Consider the following 13,068-nt stretch of genomic DNA (forward strand, 5'->3'; position numbering starts at 1 on the left):
ATTATAGTGAACCCATAAAATAAGCAGAAGAGAAATTAGAAGAAAATAAGAATGAAAAAATAGAATTAAAAATAATTTTAAAATATGAGGTAAAACTAAGTTGTACAAATGCAATGAAAATTCCAGGGACAATCCCCAGAGCCTCCAGTGCAACAAGAAAATGGCCAACAAGGAAACCAAAGCATGAGGGCTCTGGTGTATAAGCAGACCCAACACAGAGACATGCACATCATTACCCTCTCCCAAACCTGGGCAACAGAACGTGTCTCTTGAAATTTCAATGCTGACATATATTTGAAATTACATTATGCCTCTATGAAGTTTGCTAACTCACTGCACAAATAATTCTACTTTTTTTAATGATAAATGTATTAATAATAGTATACCTGCTATTTAATGGATGCTTGCTATCAATATGCAGGAGCTACAATATGAACTTTATGTGCATAATCTCACTTGTACCCACAGTCATAATTAACATTTCTGTTTTTTAAGTGAAGAAATTGAAGCTTAGAGAGGTTAAGTCACTTGCTTCAAATCACACAGCTAATAGGTGATAAAGCCAGGATTTGAACCCAGGACTATTTGACTCCAAAGTCTAGGCTTTTAGGCGTTAAAATTTGGAGGTCAGGAGAGTAGCTTTGGACAAGAACTAGAATATATTTTACCTGTAAACCAACCCTCTTGTACAGTGTTACTCTTTGAAACGGCAGCAGCTCAACAATAGTCTGGTTCCCTCGTGTATTCAATCAACAGGTGTGTGGAAAATTAGGAGCCAAATTCCTTAAAATAATGATGCTATGTTCTGATTTTTAAATATTATTGTTACTTATATTTGTTTCCACTGAACTTCTGACTGTATTTTTCTGTGTATGTTTTTCTGGAGAAAAATTATCATCAAAGTGGTATATTTTATTGTAAATGCCAATATTTAAAAATCTAAACATGTTTTTAAAAGCATACAAGCAAATGTACTTACTTTTCATACATATCTCACAATAGAACTAGAATTTTGGGTGCATATTCAATTTGACCTGTGCATGTGGTTTGGCATATATTTCATATTAGGAATTCTTGCTTTGTGAAATAAATGGGTATCACAGGGATAAATAAGAATGCTGATATGGTTATTGATTCCTACAAGTATCGAGATGATTCACCATAAATCATGAATTATATTTTATTTTTCTATTTTAATATTTTAATCATAACTCTCTCGTCCTTTGGTAGTGGATCTTGCCCAAGAACTCCATAAGATAGCAGTCAGATAAAATAATAATTCTCCTCTTAGGAATTAGACCAACTAAAGCACCTGTGAATTGGCTAAGGAAATGGAATTGAAGATTCCAGAAATTGGCTTCGTCTCATTAGCAAAGCACCACCAGTAGCCCCATGATCTAGTGTGGGAATCCACTAAGTGTGATCCCTGGGCCCAATGGCCTGCCACATGATTTTGTATGTCCTGTGAGCCAACGGTGGTATTTATATTTTTAAATGGTTGAAAAAAATCAAAATAAAAATATTGTTTGATATGAAAAAATTATATGAAATGCAAATTCAGTGTCCATTAAAAAAATGATCTGGGAATACGGCCATGCCCATTTGTTTACATATTGTCTGTGGTTGCTATTGTGCTACATTAGCAATTTCCACAGAGACTCACAAACCCTAAAATAGTCATTATTTGGCCCTTTATAGAAAAAGTTTGTTGACCCCTAATCAGGCATAAGACCATTTCTTCAAAGTGATGCTGAACATAGAAAAGCATATATGCAAACACACTGCTCTTAATCTCAAACTGGAAAACCACAATCACTCATTCTCAAACATTTACTGAGCATGTCCTATAGAGTGGCTTCTGGGGAAGACAAAGTGAGATACAGAGTTCAGTAAGATACAGCCTCTGCTCTTAAGGAGCGTGCTGTCTAAAAGGAGATAAAAGATACATTGAAAACACAAAAACCACAGTCCGGGACAAACAGAGATATCGGGGAAGACTGGTGCTTACAATGGGAACTGGTTAAGAGCTTTAGTGAATTAAGTCTCTGACATTATAATTTTGCAAAAGGAATAAAAATTAGAAGTCAGGTTAATAATAGCCTGGGAAGTAGACATTTGAATGTTCTTCATTCTTAGAGTGACAAGTTTGGGGAATCCTGAGGCTTTCCACGCACAAATAAATAATTTTTTACAAAGAAAAAAATTAATTGTGCCTAAAGGTATAGACATTTGTCTCCAGTTGAGAGTTGAGGCAACTGTGAGAGATGGGGTCATAGTGGTCAGTTAATTGAATTTTTTGGAATCCTTCATAATGATCTCATTGTCATAAATTCTGTTAGTGCTTTATTGTAATGACATAGATCTTGATGAACTCATCTCATGAAAATGGCTCTCTGAAACCCTTTCTTGGGTGCTGTCCTGCATTTTACATCATTGCCATCTTATTTCCAGAAGCAGCAGTCCAAAGATAGTCTTTCTAAAGAAAGAACTAATGGTGATGACCTGTTGCCTTCCATACACATGCCCCATTAATCTGCCTCCTTTAAAGTTTATCACTGGGTCTTTTATTTCCTATCATTTTCCATTTTCACTTGCTCTAAGACCATTTGCCTAATAGCTCAGAGAAGTATTAGATTACTGCTGTAATCCTGTTTTTACAGATAACCAAAAGGGGGTAAAAAAGGATCAGCAAACATGCCTATGCATTATACAGAATTAGACATTAGAGAACCTTGACTTCAGGCTACAGGTATCAGCTGAGATTCCAGCAAACACTGTTTCCTTCTCCACCATATCCCAAGCTCTGAGAATTATTCTAGACATATGTTGGGTTCTCATAAGTATTTGATGACTACATGGAATTATTTTCTACCCTTTTATCGGAAAGTTATTGGTCTTTCTCTTATTGTTTTTACATAGAAGGCCTTTTAAGACTCAGTATTACCATGCCTAGCAACAAATATTTATTAAGCAATGACCACACTAATTAAGCAATGGCCTTACACAATTAGATATTACGAAGGATCAAAGAAAAGTATCGTGCTGCCCCCATCCTTGCTGAATGTCTGATCTTTTACAGAAGTCAAAGAACTTTTTAAGAAATTTGAAAAAAAAAATCTTACTGGATTACATCAATCAATTAATTATTCAATTCTCAATAGGCATATCCTCTGATAAGTGTACAAAAGGATAACACTGAATTCTAAGAAGGTTCTCCCTTATGGTTATGGATTGTCCTTCAGAAACCTTAAGTCCTGCTGTACTTCTTCAAAGAGCCTAGTAGACAACAGAAAATAAGGAAAGAAGATGGAGCAAGAAGACAAGTTTTAGTTCTGCATTGTCATTGATTCATTCTAAACAAATTAGATCAGCTTACTGAGCTTTACTTTCCTCATATGGAATTTGGAGGGTGTAGCAGAAATAATGTTCTGGGTTCCTCCTGCATATAAGCAGAGAGACTACAGCCCCCAATCTCCTTTCATCTAGATGCCACTGTGTGCCTGAGATCTGGCCAATGGAACATGGGACATTTCCAGATCTGACCATAAAATGCCTCATGTGTGATCTTCTACCTTTTCCAAAGGACTCTAAAGGTCTATGAGATGGTGGAGAGCCTCACATTGGAAAGAGACTGGATCCTTCTGTGAATGAGAACAAATCTTTGTTCTGTTAAATCAAATTCTGACATTATTACATAATTAGTCTATCTTGATGAAAACAGATCTGTTGGTCTAGAGTTATTCTTGAGGATCTAACATGAGAATTTATATTCTTTTGTAACTCTCCTACATTCTTTTCTTTTGCAAAATATAAGTGGACACTATTTGGACTATAGTGTCTTAACTAAAATACATGAAAAGCACTGATCTTCCTATGAGTTTTAGGCATCGAGCTCACCTCTGTTTTATGGAATTGACCACAAAAGTCTTTGGAATCTGACCACAAATGGACTAAATGTTTGTGTCCTCTCCAAATTCATAGGTTGAAGCCCAAACCCCCAATGTGATGGCATTTTGAGGTGGGGTCTTTGAGAGTTTATTAGGTTTTGGTGAGATCATGAGGGTGGAACACCATGATGGGATAAGAAGAGGATAAGACACCAGAGCTGCATCTCTCTGTCATGTGAGGATACAGGAAGAAAGTAGCCATCTACAAGCCAGGAAGAGATTTCTCACTAGACAAATAAATCTGCCAGGACCTTGACCTCAGAATTGCCAGATGCCAGATAATGAGAAACAAATATCTGTTGCTTAAGTTACCCATTTTGACATTTTGTTATAGAAGATTGAGCTGACTAAGATGGTATCTAACTCAAAGTGTGATTCTTCTTCAATTATAATCTTGTTACAAAGCAAATGAAAACAACTATCAGGTTGTTTTGTTTTGTTCTTTCATGTCTACAAGTAAATGTCAAAAAAAATATACAAGGCTGTGAAAATTCTATCAGATCTGCAAAATTTGCATTGGTACCAATCTCAAATACCATCCTTCTCCCCTAAGTTCTTTCTTTGCTTCCTTTATCAGAAGAACCCTGGACCCTCAAGATGGTTATGGGCTTATTTAGAGGCTGAGAGAGTCTGAGAGTCCTGAGAGCCAGAAAGGCTAGACATTCTGGCATAAATGCAGTGCAATTTTCTGGAGCTCCAAAGGCAAGGCCACATATTTGCAATGCTTCATTCCCCTGGTGACTCCCTTCCTCCCTCTTCTCCCCACTTCCTCCTTTTCTTTCAGGTCTTGATCCTCTAGGCCAGTGCTTATTTATGTGGTTGTTTTTTACAGACCAAAATGAAAGACGTAATAAAGGAAAAAGGACAGTGAGACTGGAAAAGATGCAGCAATTCTCTGCCTTTCTGACAGATGATGTTTGCAACCCAAGATCATTAACTGTACATAGAAATGGCGGTGTTTTTCGGAATAAGTCATCCTCGATGTGCGAGTCGGTGGCTGTTTAATTTATCATGATACAATATTGCGGGACACACCTGTGTGAGTACACACTTCTGGATATCACTGTGCATAAATACAGTTAGCTGGATCCCAGTCTGAGCAGACCTGGCAGTAGTCTAAAAAGGAAATTTTCATTGATCTTCCAGTTTAATTATATCTGTGGTGATATCTACTACCTTGTGAATCATCATGTGGGCTCGTTAGGCACCTGTTCTCTCTCCACTTGCAAGGAAAATGTTTCAATTAGAATAAAAAAATGATTAAAGATCTTTCCCCTTCATTTCTTGCCCTGGGTAACTGGGAGAAAATTGACATGAATATGCAGCTAGTCAGGCGGAGAGCAGGTCAAATCACAGATGGGAACTTATTAGCTCTGTTCCATTTCCTCCAATGCACCCCCACCTTTTCAACCCACACTCACAAATCAAGCATTCCTTGTATGGGTGTCACATATGTATTTTTAACAAAATAAAGTCTCCGCAAAGCAACATGAGTCAAATTGTCGCATTATTTCTTTTGTCCTGAAAAGTCTGTTGAAGGGACTTATAGGTGGCTGAAGATGTAACTGCTGATCAAGTTTCTTGGGAAATAAAGGGGAAAACCTATAAATATTTGGTATGCCAGACTCTGCATTAAGTATATTGATTTAGTGTATTCCAGCAAATCTTCACACCAGTGCTGCAAGATAGGTGCTACTAGTTTCACTTCTCTAATGAGAAAATGGAGGCCAACCAATATTCACAGTTAGGTCGCTCTGGTTCCAATGTCTACCCTCATATACATAAGCTCAAATGCTTATTGTTGTGGGCCTGTGAGACTTTGTGGTTATTTGTTATGCAGCAAACTAATATAGTCAGTAGATAGTGATGTCCATCCCACTATCTCATATTGCCTTCTTAGATGAAGAAATTTGATGGTAGCCAGGAAGCAGACAGAAAGTTTCAGCATACCTCATCCTCAGTAAGAAGTCTCTTAGTTTCTTCCAGTTTGGACAAGGAATAAATATTATAACTAAGTCATTAGGATGGGCAGCCTACTAAATGTCAGGTGTTTTTAAGTATTTTGAAGATTCATATCACGATGATGGTGGACAATGCATTAGAGAGAGTGTTCCAGTGGCCAAGGCTTGAATGATTAAGAATATATAAAATTAGGAATTTTACTTAAAGCAGACAATATGTAATATAGAGAATAGTAATCTCTGTGAGGGTAGGTGGACTTGTCTGTTTATTCAACTTTGTACTCTCCTAAGACACCCAAGAAAATGCCTGGAGGATAATGATGCACTTAGAGAATGTTTCTTCACTAAAACTGAGGATAACTATTTAACTCAGTAGGAGTGGCTGGATATAGATGATGGACGGTACAGTACAGTACAAAATGCACAGTACAAAACACAGGGCCTGACCCATACTAAGTGCTCAGAAAATGTGAGTTTACCTTCTCTGCCCCTCATGGTTACTTAATAAAGATCCAACTTAGTGACTGGAACTGAAACCAGAAACCAGGGTCAGGGGAGTCCAGTAGGTGGGAATGAGGTGGAAATCAGAACACAGCCACCCCCTGGTGATCACACGTTGGGACTAATCATTGCTTAGGAATACCTGCCCTCACTCACCACCTCCATGGGCAGAAGAATCCTCTGCACTTTGACTTTGGGTTGCCCATATGACTTGCTTTGGCCAATTGAATGTTAGGGGGTGGGTCTTGAAAAGTTCTTGTGCAACTGGGCTTGCTCTCCAGTGCTCTACCGGTTCTATAAGAAGAACATGTCCAGGTGAGTCTTAAGGTCCAGGAGGAGGATGAGAGGCATGTGAGGTGGAATCACTTCAGCTGGACTTTCCCAGCCAGGCCCAGGCAGAATCAGCCAACCCTCACTGATCCCAGACATAAGTTAAATTAATGCTGGATGTTGTGTGATTCAGAGACCTTATAGTTGTCTGTTATGCAGCAAACAAAGACGATAACAAAGGCAGTAAATAGATGTCATTAATTCCATTCTCTCCACTGGTGGCCAAGATGGAGAAAGCTGACAATAGCCAGGAAACAGACAGAAGGTACCAGCACACTTCGGCCTCATCAAGAATCATTACTTCCAGTTCAGATAAGAGCCTATAACTATAGCACTTTGAGTCTGGAAGAAGGACTGGCAACGATTACATTTTACAAATGAGAAATTGAAAGTGCCATGGCCAGTCCAAAACACCCAGATGGTAGATTTGTAGTTCCATTTGCAGTCACTGAGTTTTTAGGGTATGACCCTTTTAAACAGAACAAACAAGCCTGGCAGAAATGGGGAATGTTGCATCAGAGATATCAGATGAAGAAAGATGACATTATATTCTGGCTGAACCATAGACAGAGTGAGGCTTTGTCTCTGCTTCCTGGAATACACTCAGTGTCATTGTGGGTGTAGTGACCTGCTATGTCTGGGAAGTGGTGGTGTAACATTTAAAATTCTATACTTTACCTGGAATCCATCAAAATGTTAGGTTTGCTCCTCATAAGGTTTATGTCATGACTTTTCTTCTCCAGTGAGTTTCTCTTTATGCCATTGAACTAGGTGCCCTCTCCACCCCAGGAAAAGAGATGTCTAAGTTACTTTGTGTCTATGTAGTAAGCAGCTGTCTCTGTGGTGCTGTCCTTATACTGTTAGTGGCCTTCTGACAGCAATGAACCACCCCCATGTACCTAAGGAGCCTAAATGTTCAGAAATGAGCTTGCTACACATTCATTACTGGCATCTCCTATATCCCTTCACTAAGTTTTAAAGCTAAGCTGTATGTGTGCTAACTAGGAAAGGAATGTAAGTCACAGTGAGCAACCCAGTCCAAGCTGCCATCTATTCCTATTTTGGTGACTCTCCAGTGCCATCTATTGTAGGATGTATCATAATCTAATAACAGATTTTCAGAGGTAGAGGGGAACAACACTATATTATGTGTACAATTGGCAGTAAGATACAAACTAATTTCAGTGTTATTAAGCCATGAAAATGCAACTCAGAACTGAGAAAACACATATTCCGTAATGAATACAGATCTCTCACCCCTCATCCCTGGCCTTTTTCTTTTCTTTCCTTCTTTCTTTCTTTTTAAGCATCATAGTCATGATAGTTGATTCTTATTCCATTATCTCAACTCAGGAGCTATGACACTTTACCCAGGTGTCTTAACCATGTTTCTTTTGTCCTTTCTTTTTCTGACATACAAAAATCCTTTTCAAAGGAAGCCTTTTGTATTCCTATTTTTTTTTCATCTCAGGTATGAGGTGATTCTATCTACTCATTCTTAGAAATGCAGATGCAATTCCATATCCTCTGGACAAGGCAGCTGGCGGCATGACATGGAAGTTAAAAAAATCTCATGCTACCTGAACAAGAGCTGAAGGTAAGAGTATGGGGCAGAGATTTCTTCTTAACTTGAGAGACATCGGTTCCCTGGAGGATTGGGAACTCACTGTTTAAAGTTGTCAAGGTTCTTCATTGACTATTCCCGGCTGACAAAAAAATAGAAATTTAGTGAAAGGATTTTAGGGCACCCAGAGAATCACTAGGAAGTCTGAAGAACCAAGTTCCTAAAACAGAAAGAAAAATGGGAGGCCAGGCCCAGAGCCAACATCACATCACAGAACCACCTGGTGAGAACACAACTGCCAAAGCTGCCACTAAACACCCTGTGCCACAGCTGAGGCTTACTGCCCCTAGGCCAAAATATGGCCATTGGCACTGAAGCTGCTGGTTCCCTGGAAGCCGCTGCTGAAACCATCACCTAATGTTTTCTCTGCCTGAAACATACTTCCTTTAGACATCCACATAGTTTGCTCTCCATCTGCTTTAGCTCTTTGCCCTTATAGTGAAGCCTTTTATAATCATACTATTTAAAATTGTATCTTCCCCATCTGCTCCTACTCCAGCATACTCTGATCCATGATGTTTGCTTTTATTTTATTTTATTTTTTTTGATATCAGTTATCAACACCTGACATGCCATATAGTTTACTCATTTATTTTCTATAGAATGTAAGTAAGCTCTCCCCCAACTCCCACACTTCCCCCGTCTCAGGAAACTCTCAGTTTGGCTCTCACTGTAACTTTGTTCAACACTAGAACAGTCCTTGTCACCAGCTCAGTTTCTTTTTTCATTCATTCATTGGCAACATTCACCAGTCTTCTGTATGTGATGTACTGAATGAACCACGAGCTGGTGGTTCAATGATGTAAGAGGCAGACCTGGCCCTACCCTAATGGAGCTTACAATAAGCAAACTGTGTAAATGATTCATTAATAAGTGTCCTGAAAGCAAAATACAGAGTGTTTTAATAGCATATAACAGGGAACAGAAACCTAGTTGGATAGTGTAAATCTCAGCTGAGATCTGAAGGTGAATTGAAATAGAAGGTTGGAAATAGCTGGTGAGAAGAAAATAAATGAGCAGTGAGGGAAAGGATGAGAAAAAGTTTCAGGGATAAAAACATCAGGTCTGAGGTCCCTGAGTTAGGAAGATGTTTTACATACTCAGGAAGCCAAACGAAGGCCAGAGTGGATGAAATATGGTGATGAAGGAGGAGGCTGATGGCAGACGATGCTACAGATACAGAAAAGAACTGAATCATCCTGGGCTTTCTAGGCCATATAGAGAATTTTGGATATCATTCTAAAGAACAACAGGAAGCTATCTAAGCATTTTAAGCAAGAGAGGCCCCAGATCTGATTCGCATATTTAGTATATCACTTTGGCCACAGGGTTAAATATGGTTCAAGAGGGACAAGAGCAGAGATAGTGAAGCCATTGAGAGGACACTACTGCAGTCTGGGGGACAAATGATTGTGATGTCAATGGCCAGGACTAGTAGCAGTGAGGATGGAAACAGAAGGTGACTTTGGGAGGGGATTTATGAAGGGATTACTCTGGTTAATGATTGGATGTGGGATGTGAAGCAGAAGGAAGTACCCAGGACTCACTAATTTCTAATACAAAAACTATGTGTAATTTCTCTGACTCTTTGCCACTCAGAGTGAAGTCCAAGGACCAGCAACATGTAAATGCTGACTGCTGAATGAGACTCTGCTTTTGACAATGTCCTGAGCACATTCAAGTTAGAAAAGCATTGTCCTAGTAGATTTTGCCCTTATAATTTTAGCACAGTGCATACACATAGAACGCTGCAAAAATTTGGCAATGAATATATGTCTGCATATATACGTGTATGTATATATATATGTGTGTGTGTGTGTGTGTGTGTATACACACACATGCATAAAGTCTCATGCAAATAAAGTGAGCAATAGGCAAATATTTGCAAAGACTAGAGCTTTGAAAATTGTCATAGAAGACAATTTGCAAAATGGTAAATTTTCCTGTTTTGAAAAACTACTGTCCACAAGATTTACAGGGGAGCCAACGTATTTTCCAGACAAGCATAACCAGAATAACATAGAAAAAGCAAAAGTAAAATATTAAATAAGGTTACTTTGTGGGTAGGAATATTTCTCTGTGATAGCAGTAAGTCTGTCTGTGGGGCTGTGGCTATGTAAAGCTTCTGAGCTGACCAGTATAGAAAACTGGATTTACTTTACTGGTTTGTTTGGATTATTCCTGCCTTGTTAAATGAAGACTGGGAAAAAACAAAGACAAGGACAGAAACAGGTTGGCCACATGTAGTTTATTAAAAGCAGCACAATCTACTGATTGGCCTTCCCTGCTCCTTAGTATTTTAAAGGAAAATGTGCTAATTAGGAGGTTAACTGAATGCTATCTGGTAAGCATGCACACATCCACAAATGCATGTGTGTGTGTGTGTGTGTGCACGCACACATGTGTGTGTGTTGTGTATTTAAACTGATCATACCTTAGGAGCTCTTGTGTTCGGAGGAAGGTGGAGGAGATGGGGACAACGTTGAAAACCACCCTCCCACCGGTTTCTGAGTCTTCACTGGCCACCCTGGAACTCTGCCCATCTTAGCTTGTGGAGATGTGTCTGTCATTTTTGACTGGGTGTGATTATATCAGCCCAGTGACTTGTCAGGTCCCAAAGAAATTAAAAAAGGAAAAGTCCAGATGGTGACATTTGTGGTGAAAAAGAAAAGTGTCTTTTTCAGTCAAGCTGCCTTCCAATTATTTAAATTTATACAGATTTTATTTATTTATTTGCCATTTTCTCCTCTAAAAGGAGAAATTTCTAGGCTTGGAAGGGGGTTGCTCTTCTCTGCAGCATGACTGCCCTTCATCGGCTCATGGCTGGAATGACTGGTTTAGCTTGGAGTGAGAGGTAGGCATGGATGTTGGCCAAGATGCAGCCCCTTGGTGCGGTGGAATGACTATGTCCTGTTCTTTACCTTAGGAGCACTTCCAAGCCTTCCTCACAAAGGCTTAATTTTTTAATGGAATGAAAGTTTAACGGAATGTTTTGAATGCTTAGAAAATTTGAGGGGAAAATGTATACCTCTTCATTCTTTATTCAGTTTGGTGCCATGTGAGGCCCCATAAATGCTATGATTAATATCAAGTAACATTTAATGAATGCTTAAATATTCTAAGCACTGTTTTAAATGCTTTACATACATTATTTCATTTAATCCTCAGAACGACCTGATGAGATATGTATGTATTATCATTCTCATTTTATTCAGATAATAAAATGAGGAAATGAAGCTTCAGGAGGTTGTGTAAATCACTTAGGGTCACATATCAGCAGGTGGCAGATTCAGAGTAAGAACCAGGTCTATCTGAGTCCACTGTAACTACCAAACTTTATAGTGCATCACACTCCACAGCATAGCCAGTCAGACTGAAGAATTAAAGCTGGGTATAGAGGAAGGTGGAGGTGGTCTTGGTGAGGATATCAGGAGAACAGAGCTTGAAGGGATGTATAGGCATTAACTAAATGAAAAAAGGATGTAAAGGAAGGAAGTACAAATAAAGACATGAGGCAAGAATATGGTATAATTTGGGTGTAATCTTATACACCAGTAGTCTTATAAGATTACTTTAGAGAGGCCAGAAGGTAATGCTATGTTGTGAAGGGCATTTGTCTGCCAGTTTATGGAGTTTCTTTTTGAGTTGAGAACATGTTAAAGAAGTTATGTGGAAAACTGCATTTTTAAAAGTCACTCTTTAGTCAAATAGAAGATAAACTTGATGTTTCAGTCCTATAGCCTAATTCCACCTCCCTGTAGCCTTATAAAGAGTTTGAGACCACAAGGAATTGGGTGCTTGGTTCCCAGCATTCTGTCCTTGGCCAGTCAGTCTTAAATTTTGGCCTTGGCCCCAGAGTTATCCTGATTCTGTTTAATGAATCTCATTCTAGAAAAAAAAAAAACAGAATGGGCATCTTTCAGCTTCCCTGATCACCTCATGGAGGGTCTAGATATACAAATTATGAATATCCTGGGAGATTGTGGCAAAATGGGTGAGAGAGCCCTTCTCTCTTTTCTTCAAGACAGCCTTGTCCCATCTCCATCTAGCTCAGCTCAACCCCTGTACCCATTCCATCTGCCCAGAGCCACAATGTACCTCTATTCTAGTTTAAACTTTTTGAGTTCAAATTTTGAGATCACATCCCTTCCCTTCAATGCCATCTCTCCCTTCTTCTATCCTTCTCTTAATTTCTCAGTCCTCTGTCCCCATAACTTAGCCCTGACCAAAATTCACCTCTGAAATTTCTACCTATTTATTTTTAAAAAAATTTTTTAGGCAAGGCAATCCTTGGTTGACCTCATAGATTGCAAGGACCTTGTCAGTTTATAATCCCTTATTATTATTATTTTCTTATTTTCCTTTATTTTTAACTCCTACAGCACCTGGTCTTCCTAGATGGTCTCCCATCCAAGTACTAACCAGGCTGGACCTTGCTTAGCTTCTGAGATCAGATGGAATCGAGCTTTTTCAGGGTAGCATGGTCATAGACAATTTCTATTTATTTATATAACCTAGTGATAGCTGCTCTTCAATTGACTAAGTCCCACCACCACCACCATTGAGAACAATATAGAAGGTAGTATATGATAAAAACCTTTCTATTAATCCAGCTATGAGTGTTACGATGATAATTAAAATTACTAGTGATAGTGCTCTTCAATTGACTAAGTCCCACCACCACCACCATTGAGAACAATATAGA

The 13,068-nt window shown here is 38.8% G+C and overlaps 1 pseudogene; it reads right to left on the reverse strand.

Annotated features, from left to right (window-relative positions):
* Positions 1 to 12,736: 12,736 nt before the first annotated feature.
* Positions 12,737 to 12,855, reverse strand: LOC112485140 (annotated as a pseudogene).
* Between the last annotated feature and the right edge of the window lie 213 nt (positions 12,856 to 13,068).

The sequence above is a fragment of the Pteropus alecto genome, unplaced genomic scaffold (genome assembly GCF_000325575.1).
Source record: "Pteropus alecto unplaced genomic scaffold, ASM32557v1 scaffold95, whole genome shotgun sequence".
NCBI lineage: Eukaryota > Metazoa > Chordata > Mammalia > Chiroptera > Pteropodidae > Pteropus > Pteropus alecto.